The following is an 11,563-nucleotide window of genomic DNA, read 5'->3' on the forward strand; positions in this document are numbered from 1 at the left end:
TTTCCAAAACTGTAATATTTTGATAATTATTTTGAAAAGTTATCATATATATACATATACATATAATTTTACCCTTTTTTTTTTATAGGGAATGGGTAATGAGTAGTTTTTTGTTTTATAGATAAACATTTTAATCCACAAAATTAAATTGTAAAATTTTTCCCTTTGTGAGTTCAATTGTGAAATTCAAAAATTTGACAGTTTAATTGAGTTGTCAAAAAAAGAAAAAAAAAAAAAGAAAAAAGAGAAAAAAAAAAAGGAAAAAAACAGTTAAATTTCAAGAATTCAAATATCTCCCAAGTATTTCAAATGTACTTAATAAAACATAATTGGATATCATATATTACTTTTAATGTTTTGTAATAAACTTTAAATTTGGTCAATATAATTAGAAAAAAATCAATTTGATTTTTATAATTTAAGTCTAATTTTAATTTGGCTTTTTCTTAATTTTTTTTAGAATAACAAACAGTCAACAATCACATAGACAAACTGGGCAAATCAACCTCAACTAGACAAACACAACCAACTGAGAAAACGATCCTGCCAAACTTGAGATTGAGTCTTATCTGATGCTTTGAAACTATTATACACCTCTTGAGTGAACACCTCCTATCTGATGCCAAACTTGAGTGAACACCTCTTCCTCCTTGTTAACAAGCATACAACTATTATACAATGTGACTCCACCACTACAGGTAGTTCACCCTCGAATTCCCTCCCAAAGTCTTTCAATAGTCGTACTAACCTCCGCATACAGCACATCATAAGTTCCTTTCATAGCATTTGTACTAGCAACAATGGGGCCTTTGTAGTTGAAACATATAATTGATGACATAATATTGTAGGCTTTGAAACTAAATTTGTGTAGTTTTGTTCATACTGAGGTTATGTAATTGTATGGTTGATTGTTTGGCTAGAAAAGCTAGGTCGGTTGAGTCATTGCTCGTTTGAAAAATTTGTTTTCATTTTGGTTGGTTGTAATGGTGGATGAGTAGAAGTTGAGTAGTGTATTCCATGTGAATTGTATATGAAGTAAAAAGTTCGAGTCATCATACCTAGATAGATTATCGAAAAATTGAAGCTCACACCACACAAACTTCTTATATATATATATATATATCGAAGTTTTCAAACAAGCAGTCAAGTAGTAGGGGAGTGTAGAGCATTTTGCCTCATGAACTGAAGAAGCCCCACAATCTTTTCTCTAGGAGGAGCTATCTCCTTTGCAATTGGGTGTTGACTCAACCTAGTCAACCATGAGAATACAATTGGCATCTTTTCTTCTTTTACAAGCTTGATTCTCAAAAACTCTTCTTGAATCTAGTTGAATCTCATCACAGTAAACATTACCATCTCCCGAAATCCCAATTCATCTCCATTCACAAATGGATTAATCCCTTCCCACAACAAGCTTTGCAACCCATGTTCTTCAAACCATTTCAACATCTCTTTTACTTCTTTAATGAATATCTATTGTACTTCCCCTTCTATCTTTGTTACTATTAGTTGTAACAAATTTAATAATTCTATTATTTTCCCTTTTTATGTTAATTGGTTATTGGTGATATGTGTGTATATATATATATATATATATATATTAGAAGATCAATAAAGATATTAAGGTATTTTTTCTCTTACTTACTTTTAATATGGTTATCAAGTTGAATAAAAGAAAAATCTTATTTCATCCGTCGTGCGCGATAAAAATGGATTCTTCCAAAAAGAATCCTCAACCACCGATCACTCCGCCTCACTTTTTGGCCACCGATTCCTCATCTCTTCATGAGGATCACTCCAACAACACTTCCTATTCCAACAATTCCTATGTTTTTCATCACACTAATACTTCGAATCATGTTCTAGTTACTAAACCTCTCATTGATGAAAATTAACTCACATGGAGCGGCTCGATGATTCTTACTTTGTCAATTCAGAACAAGCTTGGATTTATCGACATATCAATCCCTCGGCCGACAGATGAACTTCTCCCTCTGTGGATACGCAACAACAATGTTGTCATTGCTTAGATCTTAAATTCTATCTCCAAAGGAATTTCATCCAGCATCCTCTTCCCTGAATCGACTTGAGCGATTTGGCTAGATCTTCAAGATCATTTTCAGAAACGAAATGGACCATGCATCTTTCATTTATAACAATAACAATTGTTCAAGATCTTCAAGATCTTCGAGATCGTTTTCAGAATCGACTTGAGCGGTTTGTCCAATTTAAAACAACAACAATTGTACTTCATCAAAATGAAGAGTCTCTAGGATGAATATATGTCATAGAAAATGTAGCTGTGGTGGTATAAAGTTCATAGAAGAATTTGTCCAATTTGAATATCTCCTTTGCTTCTTGATGGGATTAAATGATGAATTTAGTCATGCTCGATCTCAGATTTTTCTTTGGGATCTTTCTCTAACCATCAACAAAGCATTCTCACTTATTGTTCAACAAGAACAACACTAATCTATTGCGAATCTGCATCCTTCCCCAATTACACATGTCGTCCAAAAGCTTAAAAATCCTCCACAAAATTCATCACAACAGAGTACTCAACAATCTTCTTTCAAACACAACAAAAATCGACCTCTGTGTACCTATTGCAATATTCCAGGCCACACAATTGAAAAATGCCACAAGCTCCACGGATATCCCCCCGGTTACAAATAGAAAGGTCGTTCGAATCGAGTTCATAAAACCAACCCTACTCCAACCTTTCTAATAATGCCATAGAATCTACTCAAACAACCTTGATGCATTGTAAATGTGATGAAATAATGATGTATAATTGAGATGATGGTTTATGCGTTGCACATGCAAGTTTTCCTAGTAAAATCTAAGTATAAATCTTACTAGGTTTCTTGATAAGTCCAGGGTCGAACACAGAGACTATTGAGATACTATGCGTTGGTAAATTTTGACTCCTTTGCGGCAGCAAAAACAAATAAGTTTGGTTGGTATTTTGTCTAAGTATAAATTCTATGCGACAGAGTTGAGTAAAGAGTTGATGACAACAAAAGTTACAATGAGTATGCGGGGAACGGTTGAGAAGGGATTTAGCTAAATCTTTCTAAGATTGCGTTCAAGTTATGCGATCATGCTACACACACAATAGCGTGTCATCTCTCACTTGCTCGATCGCCTACACGATCGTTGTCTCTAGTCTCTTCCTAAAGCCAAGTTCATACAAAGTCCACAACTCTTGGGTTCTCACACCAAGAATACCAAGGTAACCATTATGGTGGTGTCCTCACTCAACTTGATTGGTTAGAGTTGTTGGCCGTTCGTTGTGGTGGTGCTATTGATCGTGCTGTGCACCGGTCGTTGTGTTTGAGCGTTGCTGGTCTTGGACACTTGGAGACTGATCGAGGGATTCTTGAAGATTGTTTCTTCAAATGTATGCATACTCTATCCCTTGATTCTATCATTTAACATGTTGTAATTTTCTGTTGTGCATGACCTGTTAATTTATGTTTTAGACTGTATTTGTTTATGTTCGATGCGAATGGAATTTGGAACGATCTTTTCCGCTACTCATGGAAATCCTTATGTTTGATTTCCTTCAACTGCGAGGTTGATAATTCTTTATGTAGTCTTCCTCTAGGAAAGTTGCATTTGTCGATACAAATACTTTGTCTTCTTGAGGATCGTAAAAGAAACCACCTTTTGTTTCTTTTGGGTAGCCTAAAAATAGGCATACTTTTGAATGACATTGCAATTTTTTAGGATTTTTCACCAACACATGTGCTGGGCGACCCCAAATTTTGAAGTGACGTAAGTTTCCTTTACATTATCTCTAGAGCTCGTAAGGTATTTCAAAAAAACTTTTTGAGGGAATCATATTCAAAATATATACTGTAGTCTGAACTGCATAACCCCAAAAAGAACTTGGTAACTGGGCATAACTCATCATGGAATGAATCATGTCCAACAAGGTTCTGTTTCTCCTTTCTGATTTTGCTGAGGTATGCCAGGGGCTGTGAGTTGAGACTAGACTCCATGTTCGATCAAATAGTTTTGAAATTCCAAGTCCACATACTCACCACATTGATCTAATCGAAGTGTTTTAACCTTTTTACTTAATTGGTTCTCAACCTCAGCCTTATACTCTTTGAACTTTTCAAATGTTTCAGACTTTTGATATATCAGGTAAATATGCCCATACCTAGAATAGTCATTAACGAAGCTGATGAAATATTCATACTCTCCTCTAGCTCTAACATTCATAGAACCACAAAGGTCTGAATGTATCAGCTCCAAGGGTTCTTTGGCTCTAGGACCTTTTCCATAAAAAGATCTTTTACTCATTCTACCTTCAAGACAGGATTCACATGGAGGTAATTAATTGTCTTCTAACTTATTTAGATGACCATTTTTAACCAATCTCTCAATCATGTTAAGATATATGTGACCTAGTCTCAAGTGCCAAAAATAGGCATTTTAAGAAACTTTCCTTTTCTTATTATAAGTTTCAGTTGTTTTAAATATCTCTATGTTTAAAACGATCTTTACCTTAGTCAGTTTTAACAAATACAAGTTATTTTCTAATTTTAATTTTGCAGAACAAATTTTGATATTCTTTGAAGTTATAAACTATTCATCATTTTCGAAAGAAACTTTATAATTTTGTTCCAGCAAACAAGAAACAGATATCAGATTCCTTTTCATAGAAGGAATGTAATAAACATTTTAAAGCAAAATATATCACTCCTATAAATAATTTCATATCTCCCACTGTTTTAGCTGAAACAACCTCCTTTGTCCCTACATTAAAGATTGTTTCACCTTCTATCAACTGTCTCCAAGAACTTGTTTCCTGTGAGAAAGTATAGACATGATTAGCGGCACCTGAATCAATTATCCAGGTTTTATCATTTTCCACTAAACACGCTTCAATAATAAGTAAATCGTATTTATCTTGTTGTTCGAATTTTGCATTTTCATCTATATTGTTCAAAACTTTAGATATGTTGGGAGATAGAGAACAATCCTCTGTTAAAACTCTTTTGAAGATATGAACTGCTAGTAATTTGTTTGTTGATTTTATTTTTCCGTTAACTAATTTGGAAGTGATTTTTCTAGAAGATTCGACATTCTAAAAAATTTAAACAAATTCTAATTAGCAGATTGCAACTAAATCTAAAATCAAGTTTTAGAAAACAAGTACTAATGTACCCATAACCATTATTTATTTGCAATGATACAATAGTGAGTCAGAATACATGCTACCGAGGGGCAGTCAGATACTCCTTCATTAAAGCAAAACAATTTTGACCAAACACTATCTCCAGAATAACTCTTATTCCTATAGTCATTTAGTTACCGTTTTCGGTAAGAAATTACTAACACTTAGTAATTCTGTAAGTGTAACCCTCCGTTTTCAGACGCCAAAGGTCGGCTCCAACTATGCTACTGAAATGGAGAGTTAAGGTTGGGAATGGACCTAAGAAATCCTATCCATTTTTGGAGTTTGAGTTGTTCCAAATCCTATGTTACAACCCTCCGTGGGGATAGCCGTTGTTTAAACAACTAGCAAGGGCCGCCTAAAGCAAACCCACAGGCACAACATAGGAAGCTCATGGTCCAAACTAATGGAAGAGACCCCAGGACATGTTGACATATATCCTTCATCCACTTACTATGAACTACTTCCCCATTCACCTTGCTGTTGACCCATACAAACACTTTTTGAATGAAGCAGTCAAGGTATAATCGACATGAAGCGTTGTATGGATCTCAAGGTGTGAATTTTGTAGGGACGTGAAAGTTGAATTCAATATATCATTTGTTTGATTTTATACTTGAACGACTTCCCCTTATTCACCTAAATCTTGATTCATGCAAATACTTTCCAAATGGAGCAGTCGAGGTATAATTAACACGAAGTATTACATGAATCTTGATTGTGAACTCTTAGGGACGTGAGAGCTAAAAATAATGTATCGTATATGTTATTAATCTCCTACCGAAATGTTCTACTAACTTTATCATATAAGTTATTAAACTCCCACTGAAATGTTCTACTATTTGAGTAAATTTATACGTTGGTTTATATCGGCTAATTTAAACAACCCTAAGTCTGTGGTTTATCCAATTATAACACTTATAAATGGATTTAAACCTACGATGTCTAGGTGATAAACCATTTCATTACCTCACAACACTCACATATGCTTATAAAATCGGTTAACAACGCTCAATTATTCGGCCACAATCCCTAGGTATGAGGTGTTTCATAGACCGTCAACTTAAGTACCTCCAACCTTAGACAAAATTATACATCGGTTGAGTTTGTAACCACGTCTTACAAGATGTCAACCTATTTTAATTTATTTAAAATGGGTGATTAGCTTACGTGAGCATGTAGCTTATCTTGTCATGGATTTTAATGTCTAATCTAATTTTATAACAATTTATAAAAACCTAGACATGCTTATACATCCACAACATGATCAAAGGCATTCAATTAACAATTATATTAAAAACAGAAACCCTAAACAGACATTCTATACATTATAACAATTTATAACATATACTCAATGCATGTAACATGCTTCTTATGGTGGGATTTTAAATCTAAATGACATACTATATGAACAAACATGTTTAAATTTAAACACAACATACATCACATGCATAATTATTTAAATAAACACTAATATGGTTCACCTTTGGCATCCTAAGCAAGCATAATAACTAAATTATTACAAAAATAGGTCCAAAACAACTTCAATTTGGTGTAGAACCGCCCGAACCGACCTGAAACAGACCTTCAAAGCATCAAAATATGTTAAACTGGTCCACATAGCGTTGAACCAGACTGAAATCGGTTGAACCATGAGTCTTCCGCGCGAATCGGCTTGAACCATGCATTGCACAGCTGGGGTGAACAATCGCAACGCTCATCCCAGAGTTGCAACGCTACGGTCTTCACCAAGAATAGTGTTGCAACGCTCAGACACAGCGTTGCAGTGCTACCTGAGCAGTGGTCACTTCTCTAGCAACTGCTTCACGACCTTGCTTGCTTCAATCTCCAGATTACAGCCTAATCCAAACTCTAATGACTCCAAATAAATTACAGACTCTAGAGCTTACAGTAAAACTCATCAATTAAGAGCCAATTACAAATTTAATTTGGAAATAAAAAAGGAATCTAATACCAAAGTTGATAAAACCAACCATATCAATCCAAATATATATTTTTCATAAATTCACCCACCAAAACTCAAATTAACATTAATTGAGTGCTTAAATCACGTTCTGATACCAATTGATGGAATACACAAGTATGCAACGGAAGCAAATAGAATCAATAAGCACTCTAATTACATTTAATTTGAGTTCTAAAGCATGCATATTCAAATGGGTTTCAAGTTACATACCTTTTGTGATGAAATCTTAAAATCCAAGCTACTCTTCACTCCAATTCAGCTCTAAATCAGTCCGTGAACCACCAAGAAGTCTTCTATATTATTTTTAGCCTTGAATTTGAGTGTGAAACTTAGATTTGAGTGAATTTGGTAAGTGAATTTGTGGGTTTTAAGAGGAAGAAGAAGATGATGCAGAAACTAGTTTTTCAGCCTTCAAAATCTCTATCTCCACTGCCTCAACTCAATAAATTGGAGGTCTTTTCTACGATCTCAGCATGCAATCAACATCTGAAGCTTCAAAAGTCAGCCGCTACTTGACAAAATCTAGTGGAATTGTGTGTAAATGCATGGGATATACCTCGTGCTAACGAAAAGTGGGAAAAACCCACTTTTCCAATTTTCTCAAATTTTCCAATTTGTTTTTCATTTAATTAGTTTTATAATTAATCAAATTTTGATTTAATTAATTCTTAATTAATCAAATCTAAAAATTCAATTTCTTAAATTGAATTTAAAATTGAAAATTTTATTTTAATTAATTAAACATATTTAATTTATTAATTTTAATTTAATATCAAATATTAAATTAATCACACACTAAATTTTCACCATGAATCTAATTCATGTAATTGATATTTAAATCAACATTTAAATATTATACGCTCTCCAATTTTGTATAATTTCAACAAATTAAACTTTAGTTATATTGAATATAATTATGCAAACCCTAATTTGAATTTGAACTAATTCAAACTAAAAAATCCTAATTTCAATTTGAACAATTCAAATTGATATCATTCCAAATTCACTCAATTTAATAATTCAAGGTGTTTATGTTTTACAAGCTAGTAGAGGGACCTTATGGACTTATAGGTCATGGGCTCCAACGATTAAGATTAATTAGCTAAACTCTTTAGATCGAATTAATCAGTATTCGTTAACTAACGAGTCACACCACTATAGCTTAATAGCTACACTCTCCTCACTATAGATATATTTGTGTCCACATGATTTAATCATAACCAATAAATCGACCGTTCACAGGTTGTTCGTAATACCGACTAGGCCAATGCGTTGTTTTACCCTCGATATTATGTCTTATTCCTTAAGTTCCAACTGATCCTCTAATGAACAAATTTTTTATGATCCAATCACTAAACCAAATCCCTCTCGAGTCAGTGAGAGGGTGGGGCCCCTTGTTCAAGACCTAGATTCAAGACTTAAGAGAACAACCTTTTTTCTATCCCTAAATCAAGTAGGCGTGAATTCTGTCTTACACCTTATGTTCCCAACTATCTACCCGGTCTTACCCCTGAAATGGAAGGCTTATTAAGCTAGCGCTGTTGAGCCAACCCTCACTTATGCAAATCTAAGGATAATTCCGAATAAATAGAAGTTCATAGTTAGCTCATGATTAAGATCGAGTTATCTAGGTCATCTAAGTGAAATAGTCATTCTTAAACAGTAAACTGTTGGGATTGGTGTCCTAATTCTCCCGGAGTCTCGTAGTTTGTAAACTGTACACATTTTTATGAACAAAATAAGAGTTATTTTATTTGGCATTTACTCATATCCAATAAACAAAGCTCCATGGTTATTGTATGTAAACTTAAGCATGTATATGAGATATACAAGTGGATCATGCCTTAAGTGATAACCTAAAAAGGTTTGTAGTATAAGGATTAAGGAGGGATACCTAATCCTGGTGATACTATGGAAACAGCCCATTTTGTAGAGGTTTGCAAGTCTTGTGAACTATTACAGATGGTCGATCCTGACCATTCATGTGGAGACATGCAAGCATGGATGTCCTATACAAGAGTTTGTATAAGACCGAATCACGAGATGATTCGTCTCTTTATATAACGTCGTTGATACTTGAGACTTACATTTCACGTAAACGACTATAGGTGACATGACCTTAATCCTGAGTGTTTTGGGAACTTCTGCCTTTGAGGGCGGTTCTTTGATTAGTATGGGTGAGAGTGGCCATGGCCAGAGTGCCAACTCAACATGCCTACTTTTTAGGGATTTGTCTGATTTGGGAGGCTGGAACTCAGTTACACAAAATGGAATTCACTTCTTCCCCGAAGTAAGGGTAAGTAGATAGATTGCTCCCTTAAGGGCTGATTCTGGGTCTTAAACATAGTGGCCACAACTTCTCTTTGGAAGAGAGGACTTAGTCATAGTAGGACTATGACTTATGTTCATTAGAGGGATCAGTGGTACTTAAGAAGTTTGATGTAACTACAGAGGCATAACAGTAAATTGGCCCAGCTATACCTACGAGCGATTTGTGAAGGGTTGTCGCGTTGTTGAATGGTTGATATGGACACAAAATATATATGTAGTAAGGAGAGTGCAACTGTCGATCTTTAGTGGAGTGTCTGGCAATTAACGAATTGTGGATCCAGTGACTAAAGAGTTTAGTTAATTATTCACATACCGTTGGAGCTTTAAGCTATAGGTCCATAAGGTCCCCTTGATAGCTCAATGGATTCAAGTTGAGAATCAGTTCTTAGTGTTGATTTGAAATGTTCAAATTGACAAGAGGAGATTTGATTGTATATAATATCATCGGTGTGATGTATGAGATACATCAAGTGGAGGATTGATGTAAATGTGATTTACATTAAGTACCATAAAATAGAAAAAGAACTATGGTTTATATATTTCATGAGATGAAATATTAAAGCTACTAAGGTTATAATAAATATGAGTAAGTTGGTTATCATATATATTTTATATAATATTAATTATTGGAATAATTATATCTTTTTCTCTAATAACCAACTGAGTGAGAGGTTATTGGGTGGTTTTATGGTAACCGTGAGATGAAAAGAAAAAATGTTTTTTCTAAATTTAAGAAAGTTGCCTTAAATTCAGACGAGTACTCACGGAATTGCTGATCAAGTAAATGGTTATGGCACTAAACGATAGCCTCAGTAATGAGACACCTCCGATCGTGAGTGTTACTATACGTTATATGTTCACTCGAGGACGGATCTCATTCAAGCTAAATGATCGCAGGGCATTTTCTATACGATAGGCTGCCTTTTTCTACACGATTGAGCATTCGTCTATACGATAGACACTTCTCATCTCCCACTTGCTCAATCATCTACACGATTGTTGTTCCTTCGATCTCTGCCTCTAATGAAGTCCATACAAAGCCCACACTGAGAATACCAAGGTAACCATTGTGGTGGTGTCTTCACTCAACTCGACTGAGTTCGAGGTTTTGGAGGTTGTTCGTTGTGTGTTCGGGGTGTTCGTGTGGTGGTTGTTGTTGATCGTGCTGTGTTATGATCGTTGTGTTTGAGCGTTCGTGTATTGCTGTCTTAGAGATTGAACGAGCATTTGTGATCGAGGGAGTTTAAAGAATGAGTCTTCAAAGGTATGTATTTGTTATCTCTTGTTTATCTAAAGCATATTGTAATTTCGTATTGTGCATGATTTGTTAGTTTCCGTTTCTTGTACTGTAATTGTGGATGTTCAATATCGAATGGAATTTGGAACGATCATTCTGCTATTCATGGAAATCCTCATGTCTAATTTCCTTTAATTGGTATCAGAGCCTGGTTGTTTTGATATTCCAAATTTCATTTTGTTTTGAACTTTTTTTACAGTCGTGATGAGTTTTCTGCATTTGCGTTTAAATGTCGAATGCATTTGTGGATGGGTTGATGAATATTTACTTGTTAATTGCCTCTGTTTAAAACTTTCTTTTGATTACAAGGTGTTAATTTGTAAGGGCCCCTGCATTTGTCGGCATAATTAACATGCAATCAAGTCTGTAATTCAAAGTGTTTGAATATTTTAAGTCGTTCATGATGAAGTTTTGAAGCATGGAAATGCGGTTCTCAGCAAAGAAGAAGACCAAGAGTTGCTCGTATTGTGTAGCCCAGGTAAACGGTCGTTGGGATTTGGCTAAATGATCATGTAGATTTTTCTATGCAATAGTGTAGTATTTACTAAACGACCGTTTAACTAATGCTAAACGATGGGGTAAAGTATTTGCTCTATCGCATAGTGTTGGTTGCCCGATCGCGTGGATGCTAGAGGTAAACGATCGAGTGGGAGCATTTGGTGCTCATCATTTAATAAAAGGCACGCGCACTAAATGATCGTGTAGTTAGCATGCCTCATCGCATAGTTATTGACTACACGATCACATGGTATATGAT

This window comes from Benincasa hispida, chromosome 8 (assembly GCF_009727055.1).
Source record: "Benincasa hispida cultivar B227 chromosome 8, ASM972705v1, whole genome shotgun sequence".
Lineage (NCBI taxonomy): Eukaryota > Viridiplantae > Streptophyta > Magnoliopsida > Cucurbitales > Cucurbitaceae > Benincasa > Benincasa hispida.